Source organism: Cavia porcellus, unplaced genomic scaffold (genome assembly GCF_034190915.1).
Source record: "Cavia porcellus strain 051 isolate PalLab524CR breed Dunkin Hartley unplaced genomic scaffold, mCavPor4.1 scaffold_30, whole genome shotgun sequence".
Classification (NCBI taxonomy): Eukaryota; Metazoa; Chordata; class Mammalia; order Rodentia; family Caviidae; genus Cavia; species Cavia porcellus.
In genome coordinates this window covers 16,401,944-16,422,906 of record NW_026947513.1, presented here as the reverse complement: position 1 = coordinate 16,422,906, position 20,963 = coordinate 16,401,944, and positions in this window count along the sequence as shown.

Genomic DNA, 20,963 nt, shown 5'->3' with positions numbered 1-20,963 from the left:
TGTAGGCCTGCAAAGTCAGTGAAACACTAAACACTACAAGCATTCAATTGTATCTTACCTCAATAACCCTTGTTGTTGCAGCCTGTGTTTCTCTGGATCAGCTGGTTGCTCTTGGTGGGGGAGTGGCTCTTGTTTCCCAGTCCATGTGCCAGAAGGGGCTGATATCTGGCTTTCTCCACAGTGGCCCATGCATGGCACTGATTCATAAGAAGTGCTCCCATCTTGTTGACTTCCTTTTCTCTTCCCCCACAGTTCACAAATGCTACTGACACAGGAAAAGGCTGGCGTCTGGCTATTCCTCAGCGGCATGCACAAGGTGGCAATTCACAAGGAGGGCTTGCTTCTTGTTGACTTTTTGTTCCCTTTCCCCACAGTCCATGTATAGCACTGACTCACTGGAAAATGCTGGCATCTGACTCTCCCCCCAGTGGTCCACCGATGGCACCGATTTGAAGGCACAAATTCCTCTCTTGTGTCTAGGTTGAGAGATATAATACAATAATGTTGGTAATATCTACTCTCCTGTGGCACAAGATGCCAAAACTTATTCCTTCTGTGAAATCATAACATGGCACTCTTTGATTGACTTCTTTTCCGCTCTCTTACCTCCACACCCTCCAGTATCCACTCTTCTACTTTTGACTTGTATTGGAACTTTTCCATCTTCCAATTACAAATGAGTTCATGTAGTCTTGTTTTTTTTGGCCATTTTATAAGAGCAGAGGCCTCAATAGGCTTTTTCTTTGTTGTATTCCCAGGATTTAGCATGAGTATTTTACTATAAAATTATGTATGGTAATAAATCTTGTTGATTGAATGTTTTAATTAATTATTTGGCCCATAGATACTAATCTGAAGGATACTTAAAGAAAAAATAATGGAAGCGATTGTCTTATTAGCATGCGTTCTTGGTGTGAATTATGACACCAATTATGTGTGAACATATGTAGATAATCTAATTGCAAATAAATCTGCTGAATGAAAATATTTTTATTTGAAGTGAGCAAACACACTTATTTTATGACTGACAGTGTATAGTTGATGTAAATTGTAAACTATTAGTCACATCTAACCCATTAGTATTAGAGGCATTTAATAAGACACTAAGAAAAGTCATTAAGCATTATTACTTAACATTTATTACCTCAGTTTTATACATATATAATGAGGACAATGAAAGTACCTCATAATTATTATAAAAGCTAAATGCATTAGAACAGTGTTTGCCAGATTGTTGTAGTCATTATGGTTTTCCCTGTAGTTGTCATAAGTCGTCAAGCCTTTTACTCAATGAACGTTATTTTGTTGATCATTTAGAGATTTCACCAATTATTCTAATGAGATAAAAGCTACTAAATAGAAATCATCTTTGACTTTCTCTCATTTTTCCTGAAAATAGGTTTGCAGAGTCATAGAAATTATTTTTTCTTTCATATTTTATTTTTCTTATTATATCATATTTCTATGAGCTATGTTAAGTATTTTTTTCTTTCTACCTTTTTACACTTTTTAAATATTTAAATGTTTTTCTTTGCCAAAGTTATACCTATTTAGCTCTCTACTTTTTTCACTGAAGACATTGTATTGACTTCACTAATCATTTAAATTTCTATGCTTTGGATGCTCTCCAAATGTCTTAAATTATTCAGAAAAGACACATCAGAGCTAGATGTTATGAAAATTTGAAAGATATAATCTCAACCAAAGGGATTTCAATATAATATTTTGAGATATTCATCAAAATATGTTTTTTTCCTGAAGTACAGTATGTCTTGGTGGCCTTAAATTTTGCTTATTTCTCTAAATATGTCAAGTCTTTAAATAATTTACCGACACAATACATACAACCATGCATCTGTTAGGCAGACACAGACAAACGTGAGCACGTGAATTATTTCTATGTTTGGACTGAAGAGGTTTCATATAAGAAATTACTTTGTGGGGCTGGGGATTTAGCTCAGTGGCATAAACACCTGCCTTGCAAGCCAGCAGTCGTGGGTTCGATCCCCGGTACCGATAAAAAGGAAAAAGACAAAAAAAAAAAAAAAAAAAAAAAAAAAAAAAAAAAAAAGAAAAAGAAATTACTTTGTATCCTCAGGAGGTAATCCAGATTGTATTCAATTTCCAGTTTCTGGGGGGTTAAACTATGAACCTAAAAAAACTCTAATTCATATCTTTGTTTCACTTTAAGACTGAAGTGATGTTGCATAGTCTTGAAGAAAATGAGGCTCTGTGTGTCTGTCATTATTTGTATGACTTTCCTTTCTACATTTATATCCCACTTGTCTTAGAATTCTGCCCTCAGAGAAATGGGCTCACTTTAAACAGAGATGCTAGAGATTATAATGAATTAAGTGAAAGCTCTATGGCTCACCAGAGGACCTGCTTCCATGGATCACTTTCTGGCTGTGCTCCTATTACTGAAGCCAACAACCTGTGTAATGAATGGCTTCCTTCTGGGCCACACCTTCATGGAATGACCTCTCTTGGCAGAATGAATATTTGGTGCGTGAATAATATTGCTTGTGAAATTATTACACAATCTAGTGTTTTCTACAAGAACTACTTGTTTTTCTAACCCAAGGAGGAATGTGTAGAATATTTCTCATTGGAAGCAAGTTTGTTTGGCAGCCACAGGCTGATATTGTTATGTGCTTACAGTCTTCCTGTGAAAGCTGGAAGGTGACATTGTACACTCCCATATGGAATATTTTATCACAACAGTGAAACATCATGTAAACAACTTTAAGGAAGGTGCAGCTTCTGAGGCATAAACTTGACTCATAAAATATGATAGGCATTTATCTCAGAATTTGTATAAGTGGGGTAAAAATGAATAACTTTGTGTGACTAATGTGGGAATTAGAAGTAATAGTTGAGATATTATATTTCATATATTTTGTCTATGTCAAAAACATATACATACATATTACTAAGCAAATGTGGCTATTTTAGTACCATTTTTTACTTTGTAAACTAATGTTCCTTTAGCTTCCCATTTATATGCATATCACTTCTATTTTTTCACCTTTTTAATCAATCATTTTTATTTAAGATTTGTTTATATCCCCCAGTTCACATCAGTACAACACTCCTAGAATTTGTAAATATAATTAGACATACTTAATGAATGTGAAACACACACAAAACATGTGAAACACAATTAATGTAATTCCATATTATTACTGCCATGGAGTCCAATTGATAGGTTTATTTTTAATTCTTTTGAGGACTGATTTTATCTCTCAGAGAAAGTTTAAAAAGTCAAAGAAGTCTTGTCATGCCTGATAGCATTAAATTCAAAGTTTCAATTGGAATTTTTAAAACCTACATTTAATCATTGCTATTTTTACAATTATTATGTTAAATTAATGCCTTTAAAATGATAAATTTCAATTAATATAAGTAATTGTGAGGTTATTTACAAGAATAATACTTGTCTCTTTTAAATATAAAATTGATCTTGTTGCATGGGAGGAGCAGAAATAAGATTTTTATTTGTTTTTCCATAAACATTCTCGTTTTCATTTGTGCACATAAAATATGCTTAAACTTTCCTGTTTGTATTGAGTATGTACAGTTTATTGAAGATTATTGCTCATTCACCGAATATTGAATTTATCCCTTTCACTCTATTACCCTGAATGTGTTATCTAATTACTTAATTTAAAATGTTTAAATGATTCTCCGTCTTGCAATAATCAAATGTGTCTACATCTCACCTTGGAACTTTTTTTTTATCTTGAAAACCTCTACTTCATATTCAGAGTGATGAAATAAGTTAAATTGGCTCTCTAATCTAAGAAATAAAGGCAGTTTAATACAACTGAGCATCATAAGTCAAGTTAATCATATTTTTGTCTTACAACATTTAGTTATTAAATTGAGTGTTAGGACAATCCCCACACTATTTTAATTGGTTTCACCTGTTTTATTGTTATGCATAGAAAAATTCATGAAAAGTAAATCCCTTAAGTGAATTTCTTTCCCTGGTAAAGTGAATCTCTGGTAATAAATAGAGCTTTTAATAGAATGATTGGATTATTACATGTCATGAAACTATAAAATAATTATCCATCTTAATTTTTTACTTTGAATCAAATAGTAACAAAAATGTGTGAGATTACAGGGTTAAAGAAACAGCATATTTAAGTATTGACTAAGTGATTTTGTGGGATACTAATTTCAAGATAACCTTATATTATCTGCAGAAATCCTTTTAAAGAAGTTTTTATTATTAAAAGCAAAGAACAGGATCAATACATTTCGTGTCTTCACATCGCTTTCTGCTAAAAATCAGTGTGAATTTTTCAAACATGATTGTTAAGCAAGCAATCAGAGGTAGCAATCTATAATCCACTGTTGGTGAGGGTTACTTACTTTTCTGGAAACTTACTATGTGATCAACAAGAAAGCACCCCTAAGTATATTCACCTATTCAGATAGATGATAAAAACCAGGCAGTTAAGATCCTCACAGATTATACTATATACTTTAATAAATCCTACATTGTAGTCTTTGGAGGTGTGCAAATTGACTTTTAATAAAAGGACTTTTCAAAAGTAGGTGCAATACTTTTCTAATCTGTATTTATTTAATTATTTAGCAAAATAAGTTGATTTTAAGTCAATCAAGAATTCTTTGAATGGTGTACTTGTACACATGTGTAATCACAGCACTTGGAAAGCTGAGGCAGAAAGATCACTCTGAGTTCAAGCCCAACCTGGGCTACAGAGTTCAAGGCCAGCTAAAGTGCTTAGTGAAACCCTGTCTCAAAAAGACCAAAAGAGAAAAAAAGAATCCTCAGAGCCAAAAGTGGAACAGAGTACCTGATGCCTCCTTCAAGGGTACAGGATAAAGAATCTGATGAAATTTAGGGAGAATCTCTGACATTATTAAAGCACCCACTTTTCAAAAATGTCATTAAGGAGAACCTTTAAAAACACGCATGATGCTCACACACTAGCGGCTAATTTTATATGTGAAAATCATTCCTAATGTTTATTTACCTCTTTGCAACACTTCTGATGTTGTTCAAGGTAAAAGAACTGGAGAGCTGGAAGCTGACCGTAGAGTGGCCTTTCTGTGTAGATGGTGCTGGGCCCAGGATCTCGACTGCGAACTGACTGATCCTGTAGTGAAGTACCCATTAAATCACACCTTCTAAAAAGAAGGTATTTCGACATGGTAGATTTCAGACATGGTATAACTGATGTTCTTTGAACACAGTCAGAATAGACTACTTTTTTTAATTTCAAAAGCAGCACATTTTTACAATCAAAAGACAGAAATAATTTAGTAAACTAAATAGTCTTCAATTTGTGCTAAGTAATCCAAAATATGAATTCCAAAATTCTCAATATATTCCATGTATATTAGATGGATTTAATGTGAAATTCCGAAACCCAAATGGTCATTATTACTCAATGTGTGTGCTTTCTTATAGTTGGTGATTTATTATGCCATGTCTGTTTATAATTCTGCTAGACTTTCCACATCTTCATCCAGTTTAATATGTATGTGTTTTTGTTGTTTTTAACAATAAATCTCTTATTTGTGATTTATTTTGCTTTTTTAGTTTATTACATTTCAATGTAATAATTCAATTTCTAATAATTCAATAATATATAATGTAAATAATCCACCATTCTGTCCCTTTTAAGTTTATTGTCTTTGGCAAATTATTCCTTTTACTCTACACAAATAAAAATTCCTGGACAATTTACATACATATTTTCTGCCTTAGTTTGTAACATACACAAATATGATTTTAACTGTAAGAATTTTAAGAAAGAAATCCTATTCAAAGAGTTAGCTAAGGTGAAATATTCTTGCTCAAATATTCTGGGAGAAATATAGTGGTCTTTCAGTTTGAGGTAAATATGAGAACATATGGAAAAATTTGGAATATTTCGGAAAGTGGAAAGTGTGTGTGTGTGTGTGTGTGTGTGTGTGTATACATGTTAAGAAGTACATCAAACTAATTAGCATAAAAAGTTAAAGAGTTATTAATCACAGGCGAAGTTAACAGTGTAGGTTATTTGATAATAAAGTGTTACTTTTAAAAGAATATTTTATGTTTGAATCTTAATTTAAAATTTTTAAGATTAACTAATGAATAAGAATCTGAAAATGTAGAAATACTACCTTTCTGTTTGAAAAATACACATGGATAGGTTTATCAGTTCATGCACTCACTAAGTTGCTCTTTGATATTTGTTATGACTTAGAAAGGGTGATAAAAGACAATGGAATGAAGAAAACCTGCATCTTTTTTGCAAACGCTCCTTGGAGACCCAACATTTGTTATGGAGAAATGGAAATCTTTCTATGCTGTATGAGTCTAGTGATAGGATTCCAAATGATAGGATTATTTCCAAAAGATGTAAATTAAGTATAAGACAAAAGAGGGCTTTATTCTGAGAACATGGAGAGAGATGACCGACCCCCGCCCCTCGGCTGCTGGAGTCTGCTATCTCTCCAGCGGACAAGTGGTGTGGGAGGTCTATAAGTAGCCTAAGCTTAGGGTAGTGCCCTAGGGCCATTAGGGATGCACAGGTATTTCAATGGCACACGTGTGGCACCAGGGGTAGATCCCTAAGAGTGGGAGAGATAGTTACAGGTAAATCTCTAGGGGTGGGGGAGGTAGGGGCTCCCTGATTCTGGCTGAAGCTTTTTCTGGCTAGTGTCCAGTCTGGGCCAAAACCCTTTCATCTTTCATCAAAACCCTTTCATTTTTTTTTTTTTTTTTTTTTTTTAGTTTTGTTTTGTTTTCAGTAGATCATTAAGTTTCAATTCACTGATATGTTTCTAAAAATTCAGTCCAATTTTGGATCCAGCTTCATTCTTTTGCAGAAGGTTGCCTGTTCTTTTCCACATTTGGTTTGACACTAAAGGACTGTCCTACATTTTTGCTCTTTAGGGTTTCAGTGCTTTATGGCATCTACAAATTTCCAGTATTAACTAGATTCACAGCAGCACCACGGAATTAATGAGCATTTGAAAAAAAACTGTGTCTATAAAAAGGAGGGTAAATATCACATAACTATCAAAGCAAACTAGCGTGACATGCAATAAAGGAATCTCTGTAATATAATATTAAATTTAAAAGTAATTGAAAATCACAATAAAGAACATAGCTTAATAAAATTTAAAGTATTTAAAATGTGCATATATACTTACATTTAACATCATAATACACTTGTTTTGCAATGGAGACAGATGCATTATTGGACTTTGATAGAATACCAAACATGGGGGTCAGGATTTTTTCTTTTCTTTTCCTTTTTTCTTTTTAGGAAGAGGCCAAATATTTGGTTGACGAGTGAGCTGAGATCACATGGGTCACACAGTTTTGTCAAGATTTTGGCTTTTTTTGGTTCCAGACTGTGCATTGCATTTTAAAAACTACTATAATTAAACAATTGATCAAATAAAACAAGTATGCTTTGCCTGTCATTGTCAACGTGTTGAGGATGAAATGCTATTAAGTTTTCTTAAGTTCCAGTTTCATTAGCTGGTTCCAGAGTTTTAGCAGACTGTTTAGTTCTAAATGTTTATTGTCAGTTCTAAATGTTTATTGTCTTTCTTTGTCAGACTGTTTAGTTCTAAATGTTTATTGATTAATTTTTGCCTGTTTTGTATATATTTCTTTAGGTTAGATTCTTTGATATATTCTATTTCATTTAAGTGTTTCAATTCTTTCTCAATGTCATATTATATTTTCGGATAAATGTTTCAGTTAAACACTTCTCCATTGGCTATCTTACTACTAGTTCACAGTTATCACGATCTTTAAAATCATTTTCTTCCTACTAAATAGGTAAAACTCTTTAAAGGAGTAGGTAGGGATTTTCTGAACAGAACCCTGGTCATTCAGGAAATAGTCCCCAGAATCAACAAAGGAGATCATGTCAAATTTAGAAGTTTCTGCACAGCAAAAGAAATAAGCAACTAAGTGAAAAGACAATCTAAAGAGTGGGAAAAATTTTTGCCATTGGTTCTTTAGATATAGGAGTCATATCTAAAATATATAAAGAAGTCAACGAAGTTAGAGTTCCAAAAATAAAAGACCCAATCAAAAAATGCGCAAGTGAAATGATTAGACACTTTACAGCAGAAGCACAAATGGCCAATAAGTTCATGAAAAAAAATTAACATTCCTGGCCAATAGAGAACTGCAAATTAAAACCACATGGAGATTTCATCTTACCTCTTAAAGAATGGCCGTCATCAAGAAATCAAATAATGGCAAACGGTGGAGAGGTTGTGGGGATAAAAAGAACACTTTTGCACTGTTGTTGAAATGTAAAATAATATAGCCATTGTGGACATCAGTATGGGAAGTCCTCAAAAACTTGAAACTAGAAATTTCATTTGACTGAGCTATTACCCTTGTTGGCATTTGCTCAAAGAGTTAAAGGCAACTTTTAACAAAGATACACAACCCATGATAGCTAAAGCTTGGAAGTGCCCTTTATGCCCATCGACAAATGAATGAATAAAGTGGATTTACACAATGGAGTACTATTCTGTCATAAAGTGCCATATGTGGGAAAGTAGATGCAATTTGAAGACCATAATTTTAAGTGAAGTAAACCAGACATAAAAGTTTGAATATTACATAGTTTCTTTTATGTGAATAATCCAAAGAATAAATGAAGAGCAAAATCAAAGATAACAGGAAGTGGGGAGATAGATTGTTTCCAAAGGGGAAGGGAGAGAAGAGATAGAGGGAAAGAGAATCGAGCAGAGCGATGGGATGGAAAAAGGAATTAAGATGCGTTGTATACACTGCCAGCTTCTCACAAGGAATGTAAGCATTATGTGCTGCCTATTTGTAGTAAAAAAAAGTTTCCTTCTTGAGTGTGTCCAACATTTTACAATTCCTGCTTTTACTGTTTTCTAAGCTTTGATACCTCTTAATAAAGATACTCCTTCATGTCAAAATCGCTTCTTAACAATATTTCTTCTCAAGTTTGGGTGCCAAATCACATTTTCATTTGCCTTGTTTTTTTTCCACTGTTTTTTAAAGGACTTAAGTTTATGGATTCATATTTTCCATTTTCTTTATGTGACAGTTTATAAACATTTTGGTAGGGATGTTGCTTGCCTTTTTGTTATATCAGAACTTCTTACTTCATATCTGTATTTCTATACAGCTATGGTAAGAAATCTTCATAGTTTTCATAGAAGTTGCTTAACTCACAAACGTACTATTTAGTGACAAAAGAATGTGGATTTAAAGTACTCAGGCTTTAAATCTTTTGGTGGTTAAGATTTGCTTTTGATATAATTCATTATTTTTATTCTTTGATCAGGATCTGCAGTATTTTTTTTTTCTTTCCTTCAACAGGCTTCCAATTCTTTCTTCAAAGTATCTTTGGGAACTAAGAACTTTTATCACCCTCATATCCAATTCTCTTCTTTTTTTTTTTAACGTGTGTCTGTGAGCACACAGGCTTGTGTGAATTAATTTTACAGAATAGTGGGTTGCATTATGCCATTTTACATGTGCATATAAATTTTCTTTTGGTCATACTAGGGATTTGGTCATACCTTGAGCCTGCACATTGACCTGTATCCGCAGTCCTTTATATATATATATATATTTTTTTTTTTTACTTTGAAACAGGGTCTCTCTAAGTTGCTCAGGTAGGATTTGAATATTTTATCACCCTGTTTTAACCTCTTTTTGTATTATAGGGATGCACTAGCATGCCTGGGCTTGCATATAACATATTTTGATTTATCCATCCCCAATTACTTTTCCTCTTTTCTTCTCCTAGTATCTTTCAGAGTTTTTCTTCTACTGTCCATCTTTTCCCTAAATTCTCTATATTAGAGAAAAACACATGACAATTACCTTCTTGGTGTTGAGTCCAGATGTGACTCTGTAGAATCTGGATGTTTAATTCTTTTTTTTTTTTTTTCCTTTTTGAGACAGAGTCTCCTCATGCAGTTCAGGCTGGCCTTGAATTCACTTTGTAACCCAGGCTTGCCTCATATTCACAGCAATCCTTCTGCCTTAGCCTCCTGAGTGCTGAGATTTACAGGCATGTGCCATCATGCCCGATTTGGATATTTAACTCTTAATTTAAATATACACATGAATGTACACATGAATTTAAATATATGCATTCTCTGCCGTAAGCTGTTTTTGGGAGTAGTTTTATTTGCTTCCCTTTTAAATCTGTAAAGGTTTGGCAAATGTGTGTAGAGGTTTGGATATAGATAAATGACCTTATTGTGCCCCAAAGCCTAGTATTGTTTTCAGCACAAGTCTTTATTGACTGATACCATTGTTCTTATTCTCACCTGTATATTCTGCAACTCAAGGGTACATTTGCATTGCATTTACCTGTTAATAGGAAGCTTTCTGTGGTTGGTTTCTCTCCATAGCATCAGATTCATCCCTTAACCTTTACTGTTAGGGAAGTTTTAAACTCATTTTAATAGAGATCAAATACTACTAGCCACCTGCACAATGCCAATTTACTTTTGTTCACACCATTAAACCATGTGCAAACATTCTCTTCCCAAACTTCTTGCGCGGTTAAGAGAAGGGGTCACTTTTATCTTCACTGAGTGCCCTGAGCTTGAGTTCTCAACTTCACATGTGAAACTGGAGTGGGTATTGGACTGTTTTCCTCTCCTTGGCTCTTGGCAGTACACATCTTCTTAAAACTCTGTGACAGCTCCTCCTTTTAGCTGTCCATAGGACCGTAGAAGCCTGGATCATTTGAAATGTGAACACCATTTAGACAGTGTACAGTGCAAAGCACTCTTAACATTTTAATATAATGAAATGATCACTTCCATAGAAAACTGGCAAGAATAAATAGGACAAGCACAATTTAAGGGTTAAACAGTAGAGTAGTAAAGTGGAGTGTGTCGGTAATGCTAAGGGTTCACAACGCTGAATTAGATCCAAACAGAAAACTCCTAATGGGTGAGCTGACCTAGGATAAAAGCACATATTTCAGTGTCCCCTCTTGATCTTTTAATAGATTTAAACTGCCACAAAACATGACTTTGTAACTATAGTTACACTTTTAATTCTGTGGGCTTATAAGTATTAAATGGAATAGAGATCTGACTCCTACAACCACAAATTGACAGATTGTTTTAATATATAGTGACTGGTTCAGGAATCATTTTCAAAACCGTTGGAAAGCAATGCTCTGGAAAAGTGTGTCTCAGAGCTGAATCACTGTGAAATCACTTTTCAAGTAAGTGACACTATTTGCAAAATAAGGACCTTTGCAATCAGACTGATGCTGACAGACATGTTTTATTCTTTTATAATTTACCACCTTATAAATTTAGATGACCCATACGAACTTGCTCCTGAATTATTTTGGAAATGACCCTAGGCTTTGTTCACGTGTTTCACATACGTGTGAAGTTGTAGAATCATCTTAATGAAACTTTTATTATCTTGGTACCCTATCTTAATTAAATCTTTAGGATCAATAATGTTTTTCAAGTATTGATTTCTTTCCGATCTTGGTTTCTTTCAAATGTTGTTTGCCAGAGGTATTTAATAAGCTATAAAAATACAATTTTGACATATCAATTTCTGGAGTAAATATACTTTTTTAAGGTTTTTTTAAAATAGTGTTCACTTTCTATTCTCTTCAGATACTTAAAGAATATAATTGGAGTCTCTAATGGTAAGAATTGTTGTTAATATTAATGATTAAAAATTGAAATCTTGTCTTTGACAAGTGTTAATCACTTATTTATTTTGAACACAAAGCATCTTTCACATCAGCTTGCTTCTGTTCTTTGAACTGGGGATAAGGTAGTCTCTGGACAATTGTGGAGATACTTCTAAGAAAGTACTCAATCCAGTAAGATAGTAAGGGTCAGTGTTTGGATTTTGTCTTTTAAAGTTTATTTTTTGTATTTGTTGGAACTCATAACATTTTGATATTTTCCATTAAATTTCTGTGTATGTCATTTTTCTGCAATTGTAGCAAACACCTGATAAAATCATCTTAAAAGGCGAAAAGGTTACTTTTAGTTCACCATTTTTGACAATTCAGTCCATGCTAAGATGGCCACATTCCTTCTAGATGCCTGGAAAGGCAGATCATGATGAGAGCAGTGCATTGTAACACTATTCTCCTTCAGGGTTAAGAGAGACGAAGAGATCAGGGTGGTGTGATCCTCTCCACAGGCACGCTTCCAGTGACTTATGACTGTCACCTAAACACTACACCTTCAAGGCTGAATCACCACCATTAAGCCTGAAAGCTGAGTCCAATCTCGTAACACATGGCCTACTGAGGGATGATCCACAACCAACTACAACAGTTTCCTAGGAAGTCCTTCACTGTCATCTTAAAGCTTTTGTTTTCAACTCATCCTTCTATATCCTAGTAAATTACTTGATGAAATTTGGAAAAGCAACAAGATATTTAAGAAATACATCTAAAGTGTCCTTCATTATAAATGATTTCCTAAAGGTTTTGACTTATGTATATTATACCATGAAAAGAATGAGAGACCATAGGGCTTCCATTGTGAGAGAAATAGATTTTAAATTTGTTACAGTCATTTTCTGAAGTATGGCAGACCTCTGTATTTCCTTCCTGCCTTAAGCATCTTTAATCTCTCTTTAAAATAATCATTATACTTATTATTATCATGTAACAGCGATAAACCTAATAACTTTTGAACTCTTATAATGCAGTAGATATTATGGTAATATCTTCAGAGGAATTTCTTATCTAATACTGACATCGATGAATTTAGTGCGACATATTTACATATTACCAGTGGAAAAACTGAGTCTTTTATGAAATCAGCTAGTAGAGATGGTCACTAAGTAATCACGTATGGTAATAATCACTCCATGTCTTTGGGGGTAAATATTCCAAAGATCCACAGTGTATGGCTTAAATCACAGACAGTATTAAACTGTGTACATACTATACTTTTTAGATATGCATAGCCATGCTAAAGTTTAATTTCTAAATTAGGTATAATAGACCAACATCAAGAATAGCAGAATAGCTATAATAATGTAATAAAACATATTTGAAAGTAGTTCTGTAACGAATAAATGTATCCTTAGAGTTCTTAGCAAAGACAATGCATTTCCAATCATGCTTGTATATAATGTGGAAATGACAATGGGGCCAGAACTCTTTGTTTTCTATGATAAGGTTGAATGGAAATAAACATGGAAAATGTGATAAAAAGGATGAGTCAGATAGAGTGTAAAGTAAGTATTTCTCTGCCTTTTTCAAAATCTTATAGAAAAGGTATTAAATACATACTTCACCAGTCCTGTATGATGCAAGTGTTTTGGTTTGTGTCTCCAAAGACTCAGGCAGTTTTAGATGGAACTTTTTCAGAGGTAGCTGAATCAAGTGTGTGACTGATTCATGGTTCAATACTAAGATTAAGGGTTCTGACACTCAAGGTGGGTGATTGCTGGATTAGTCCCCGTATTGGGTTATCACTTCTCTAGTTCAGGTAGACTGGCTGCAGTGTAAGGGACACAAAGAGGCGTGTCTCCCCTGTTTCTATTGTTACTTGGGCTATTTTCTGATGTCCTTCTGCCATGTGCTACGCTGTGTGGGAGCCAGCCGACCATCCACTGAAGTCTCCACAAACTATGAGCTGAGTAAGCTCCCCTCCTTAACTTTGAGTTTTGGATGTTTTGTCTCAGCAAGAAGTGAAAAGTAGCAGTGATACTACTACAGCCATATATACGTTTGCTGAAGTATATGACAGAATATTCTGATAATTTTACTTTTGAACGCTCTTTGGATTTAAATGTTGCCATTTGTTAATAGCATCTAGTCTTTTATGTGGACTAGTCTGAAATTTTTTCTTTAATTTAATTGAAGTATTGAGTTGTTGACTTCATTTATATTTCATATAATTTTGAGATTTTTAATGTACGATTTATAATTTCTTTTCTAGTTCCTTGTTTGATTTTCTGGATTAGATTATCTAATATTCTACTTTAAATCACTTATTGGATTTTTAGATATAACTCTGCATGTTTTCATAGTTACTTTAGGATTATAATATACTAAAGATAAAGATATTACAATATTTTTAATCACACGTTATGTAAAATATACGAACACTACAATAACAGGGTTCTATTTTCTCCTTCCCAGTCCATGTTGTTCCTGATTATACAGCTACACCAGCACTGCACTTCTAAAGTATTATTTATATTTAAATAATGTCTACAGAAAAATTAAAATAAATTATTTGTGGTTACTCACACATTTTCCATATATAATGTCTTTTATTTCTTTCAATAAATTTGAATTTCCATCTAGTATCATTTGTTTACAGATTAAACATCTCTCCTAACATTTTCATAGTTAAAAGATTTTTTTCAGAATTTATTAGTACAGAAATGTCTTAATATCTTTATTTAAAACGATTTTTTTCTAGATGCACAATGCTAAATTGACAACCTTCCTGAAGTTATCTAAAGATATATTCTCATTGTCTTTGACCTCTATTTCCTACCCCACGTTTTTATTGATTTTTGTTTTTTGAGATAGTCTTGCTAGTAGCCCACAGTAGGCTGGTCCACAACTCACAATCCTCCTGCCTTAGCCCCCTGAGTGCTGGAACTACAGGTATTCACCACTAGGGGCTTCTGTTTTTTCTCAAAATAAGTATGTGATTGTTTGCATTGCTTTCTTTTATCTGATGTGACTTTATTTTTCTCTAGGGTTTTTGCTGGTTTTGTTACTACTTTAGTTTTCTAAAATTGACTTTAATGTGTTTATGTTTTCTTTACTTAGTATATATTTTCATTGAGGTTCATTTAGTATTTGAGTACACAAGTTGACAATTTTCTCCAAATCTGGAAAAATATTTGTTGGCATTTTTATGTTTTTCCTTCATTGTCTTCCAGTTGTATCTATAGTTACATACACATTCAAGAAACCTTTGTTAAACTTATGTGGATGCAAAATATTGTAAAATTAAAAATCAAAATACGTATAGATAATGTACATTTTAAGGTGATTTGAATTGAATTTTTAAAAATTTCAGATTGTGCAAAACGACATGAATGCAGTAGAAACTGCTTTCACTTTGCCTCTTGCTGGGATAGCAGTATGTGACATGGTACCCGTGGGGTGCTGGGCAGCCTCAATGAGTCATAAACCCCTGGCAGCCGCTGTAACAGAGTAACCAAGTGATAGGGCACAGCGTATTGTTACTGAGCAGCAGTGTGCAGTAGGTTAGGTGTATTAAGAATGTTTCAACTGAAGGAAAATTTCATCTTATGACAGGCTTATAAAGTGTAATTTCGTCATAAGTTTAGAAGCATCTGCAATATTTTAAACTGACAAACAGCTGCTCCATCTGTGCCTTTGTATCTGTTGAACGACTCCATATCTTATGCATAAAATATATTAGCTCATCCAGCTTAAGAACCTCATATAAAGATGGCAAGAGGTGCTTAATTTTTTTACTATGAAATTATACATATATAAAAATATATATGCTCATATACATACATATATGTGCATTTTCATGAATATTATTTTTTACTTTCTTTACTTTTGGGGGTCTCAGAACTCTTAGGGTGCCTGTGAAGCGTTACACTTCAACACTTGGTTTCAGGTAATGTGGACCCAGGCTATAGACGTTAAGTCTAGGCCTCATGTGAGACAGCTATGTTCATACCCAGTGTCTTAGAATGTGACTTATTTGGAACTAGGGTCTTTATAATGTAATAAAGTTAAAAATGAGGCATCAAAGTGAGCTCCAATTCAGTATGACTGATGTACTTTTTTTTTCCTTTTTTAAAAATTTTATTTTACTTTTTATCTAAAAAAAAGATTAAGATAAAAGAGAACATAACAACACAGGTCAGAATAGAACAATTAAAGCAACATAGTGTTTCACCACAAGACAATCTGACATAACAGTAGCTACCATAGTGTCTCTTTCCTTGAAATATTTGAGCATATCTTCATATACTATCGTATCAAAGGTAAAAAGACAGTGCAAAACCATTCAAGAGAATGAAAGTATTACAGGGTATTCAGAGCCAACTAATGGAAAAATTTTATTTAAAGAGAAAAAAACAAAACAGAAAAAAGGGCCAAAATAATACAGAATTTCAAAAAAACACTAAGAAATCACTAGTTGATAAATTACAAATTGTCATCTTAGCAATAGTTGTTCAAGTTACAAAATTAAAGCATAAAAAGTAGACATTCAAACAGTGAGGGTGCAAATGGTTCTGTTAATGATCCAACACGAACTTAGTAAAATGGTTATCTACCTTACACACTTAAGCATACATGCATTTACAACTTTTAGAGCACTTTCTTTCCCTATCTTTTTTACAAAAGCAATTACACATTTTGGGTTTTATTACTCTTACAATTCTTATTACTTTTTACACTACAGATACAATGGGATATGTATAAATATTATTCTTGTTTATTGACCTTCAAGGATAGTCTCAAGTTGCCTCCATTTACCTATAAAGGCCTCAATATCATCCTTTTTTATTCCTGAGTAATAGTCCATGGTATAAATATACCACATCTTTTTCATCCACTTTGTGATTGATGGGTATTTTGACTGTTTCCAAGATTTAGCTATTACAAATTGTGCTGCTATGAACATGGGTGCACATATGTCAATGTGACATGACCTTTTAAGTTTTTCTAGGAAAATACCCAGGAGGGAAAATACCCAAGAAAGGAATAGCTTGAATGGAACCTCCAATTCTAGTCTTCTGAGAAATCTCCATACTGATTTCTATAGTGGCTGCACCAGCCTACAAACCCACCAACAGTGGAGCAGTATTCTTTTTTCCTCGAGGCCTCGCCAACACTTGTTATCAGTTGATTTCTTGATGGCAGCTATTCTTTCTGGAGTGAGATGAAATCTCAGTGCTGTTTCAATTTGCATTTCTCGAATGACCAGTAATAGTGAACATTTCTTCATGTGTTTATTTGCCAACTGTATATCTTCATCTGAGATATGTGTGTTCATCTCAGATGCCAATTTCTGGAGAAGGTCTTTGAATTGGGGGGCTTGATGTTTTTAATTCTTTATATGTTCTGTGTATAAGTTCTTTGTTATAGTGGTTGCTGGCTAAAACTCTTTCCCATTCTGTGGGTTTTCTTTTCACTCTGTTGATGATTTCTTTTGAGGGGCAAAAACTTTTCAGTAATATGAGATCCCAGGTGTTGATTCTTTGAAGTATGTCCCATGCAGTTTGTGTTTTGCTCATGAATACTCTGCCTACCTCTATGTCTCCAAGACTTCTACCTACCTTGTCTTTCAGTAAATTTAGTGTTTCTGTTTAAATATTTAGATCTTTGACTAATTTTAGTGCATCGTTATAGCCATGGGTCTACTTTCAGTCTTTGGCATGTGGAAAGCCAATTTTTCCAACACCATTTGTTCAACACATTCCAGTAAACACATTTAGCCACTGTGTCAAGCACCAGGTGGCTGAGTGTCTTTGTAGTTGTGTTTGCATCTTCTCATCTGTTCTATTGATCCTCAGGTCTATTTTTTTTTCCAGTCTCATGTTGCTTTTATCATTGCAGCTTTGTAGTAAGAATTTCAAGTCAGGAACGGATATGCCTCCTGCCTTGCCTTTGTTGCCCAGAATTGCCTTGGCTATTCTAGATTTCTTCTGTTTCCAAGTGAATTTTAGGAGTGTTTTCTCTAGATTTGTAAGTTATGTTACTGGTATCTTGATTGGGATTGCATTAAATCTGTTTAACAATTTTGGGAGTATAGCCATTTTCACAATATTGATTCTTCCTAGCCAACAGCAAGGAATATTCTTCCATTTTCTAATATGCTCAATCTCCTTTTTTAGGGTAGCATAATTTTCAGCACATAGGTCTTTTACATTCTTAGGTTGATTCCTAAGTATTTCATTTTTAGATGCTATTGTGAAAGGTAATATTTCCATAATTTCTCTCTCAGTGAGTTTTTGTTTTTGTACAGGAATGCTATCGATTTTTGAGCATTGACTTTGTATCCAGTTACACTGCTGAATTTGTTTATTACCTCTAGTAGTCTTTTAATGGAGTTTTTTGGGTCTTATATAGAATATCATGTCATCTACAAATAGTGATAATTTAACTCCTTCCTTTCCTATCTTTATTCCTTTTATTTCTCTCTCTTGTCTGACTGCCCTGGCTAGTATTTCCAGAACTATATTGAATAGGGGTGGTGATAGTGGACATCTTTGTCTTGTTCCTGATCTTATAGTGAAAGCTTTCAGTTTTTGTCTATTTAGTATAATGTTGGCTGTTGGTTTGTCATAGATGGCCTTTATGAGATTGAGGTAGACACCATGTATTCCAAGTTTAGAGGGTTTTTATCATGAATATGTGTTGCATTTTTCAAAAGCTATTTCTATATCTATTGAGATGACCATGTGGTTTTTGTTTTTGGCTCTGTTGATGTGGTGTATTACATTTATTGATTTGCATATGTTAAACCATTCCTGCATTCCTGGAATAAATCCCACTTGGTCGTGGTGTACAATCTTGATGATTTGCTGCATTCTGTTTGCCAGTATTTTATTGAGACTCTTTGCATCAATGTTCATTAGTGAGACTGGCCTATAGTTCTCCTTTTAGGTTGGGTATTTTTCTCTGGTTTTGGTATCAGAGTAATACTTGCCTCCAGGAATGCTTTAGGGAGGATTGCTTCTCTTTCAGTTTCATTGAAGTGTTTAAGGAGTATTGACATCAAATCTTCTCTAAATTTCTTGTAGAATTCAGCCATGAATCCATCGGGACCTGGGAATTTCTTTGTTGGTAAGCTTTTCATTACATTTTCGATTCAATAGCTGACATTGGGTTATTCAAAATTGCTATATCTTCTTGGTTGAGCTTTGGTAGTTCATATGTTTCTAGAAATCTGTCCATTTCCTCTGTGTTTTTCATTCTATGTGAGTAGAGATTTTCAAAGTAGGTATTCATGATCTTTTGAATTTCTATGAGATCTGTAGTAATTTCCTTCTTTTCAGTCCTTATTGTGTGAATTTGTTTTTTTCTTTCTTTTTTCTTCATGAGGTTATCTAGAAGTTTGTCAATTTTGTTTATTCTCTCAAAAAAGAAGCTTTTTTATTCATTAATTCTTTGTATTGTTTTTAGTTTCAATTGCATTGATTTCTGCTCTGATTTTTACATTTTCCTCTTCTTTGAGCTTAGGGTTTAACTGTTTCTTTTTCTAGAAGCTTGAGATGAAGCATTAGCTTGTTTATTTGTGCTTGTTCTGTTTTCTTGATATGACAATTTATTGCTATATATTTCCCTCTTAAGATTGCTTTCATTGCATCCCACAGATTGTAGTATGTTGTTTTGCATTTTCAGGGAATTGTATGCATTGCTTTATTTCCTCTTTACTTTCTTCTGTAGCCCACTGGTTGTTCAGAAGGTTGTTATTTAAGTTCCATGTATTTATGCAAGTTTTGCAATTTCTTTTGCCATTAATTTCCAACTTCAGGGCACTATAATCAGGTATCTTTTTAGAGATTTCTAGTGTGTTACTTTTGAAATTCTCTATTTCAACATCTCCTGTAATTGCTCCTAATGGACTTGATGTTTGAGATTGCATTTTGCTTTTTTGTTTTGCCATTTTCCCCTTTTAGGTTAATATTTAGTCCTTCAGTCACACTAGCGTCAACTATTGGTAGTGTGTACCTTAGGGTCCTGCTGTAAGGCTGATGTTTGGCCAATCGCTGTGTCCCACAGTGAAGAAGTGGGCCAGTCACCTGAATTTGCCCTGCAAGGCCTGTTGGGTGAGTCCTATATTCTTCCTAGACTGACAAGCCTAGGAGTACTGACGGAAATCAGCCCCTAGTTCCTGCTATTATTATGTCTTCAGGTTGTTCAGAGTCACCAGATCTCCCTGTTTATAGTGTTTTTCTCGGCTGGGAACCTACAGTGTCTCTGGGTGTCTCATAGGCCCTTTTAATTTCCTCCAGGTTGGGGGAGGCTTTATTGTCACCCTCCTCCTCCTACCTGATATTGTTTGTGTGGGGGAAGGACTCACCTACCCTATGCTCAGCTCACCAATGGCCTACTTCTGGAGGGGGCTTCACTATTGCTCCTTTTTTACTCACTGAGGGTGGCAAACTCTACTCCAATTTTAGCGGCAAACTTACCTCACTGATGGAAGCCTATTGAGTTCTTCTCTTTGGATAAGGGGTTACTAAGTCTTACCTCCATACAGTATGGTTAATCCACTGCACTTCAAGGGTCTTGGGGGAGGTGTGGGAGCCAAAGACCAACAGCAATACTAGACTGTCCAGGAGTTGAGGAGGGCCCCCAATGGCAGCAGTGGGACTGCGGGGATGTGCACAGCTGACTGGAGTTCTGGGTCCTGTGGTGGGCAGCTAGGATGGCAGGGGCAGGGAAGAGGCCCTATATGCACCACTGGCTGGAGTTCCTGGGTCCCGCGATGTGGTTGGCCTGGATAGTGGGAGTAGTGGGAGAGTCTCAGGTCTGGCCCAGGTAAGCACCACTTGCTGGTGTTCCTGGGTCCCGTGTGATGGTTGACCTGGATGATGGGGTTGCGGGAGTGGTCCAGGTTTGGCCCAGCCAACGTGCACTGCTGGCTGGAGTTCCTAGGTCCAGCGAGGTGGTCAGCTCAGACCACGAGGGTTGCAGGAGGGTCCCGGATCTGGCTGATGTACTTTTAAAAATGGGAAATGGCTGAACTAGGTAGATACAAAGGAAGCCTAGGAAGAGAAGGAGGCTGCTATATAAAGGTGGATACAGTGATGTGGATGATGAATCCATAAACCAAGGAATGCTGATAATTGTCAGAAATCGAACATAGAAAAATAAATTTTACCTTCAGAAACCTCAGAAAAAAACATCCCTACCAACATGTTCATCTCAGAAGTCAGTCTTAGAACTCTGAGTCAATAAATATTTTTAAAACAGACTTAGCTCGGTTTCTTGTTGAGGCAA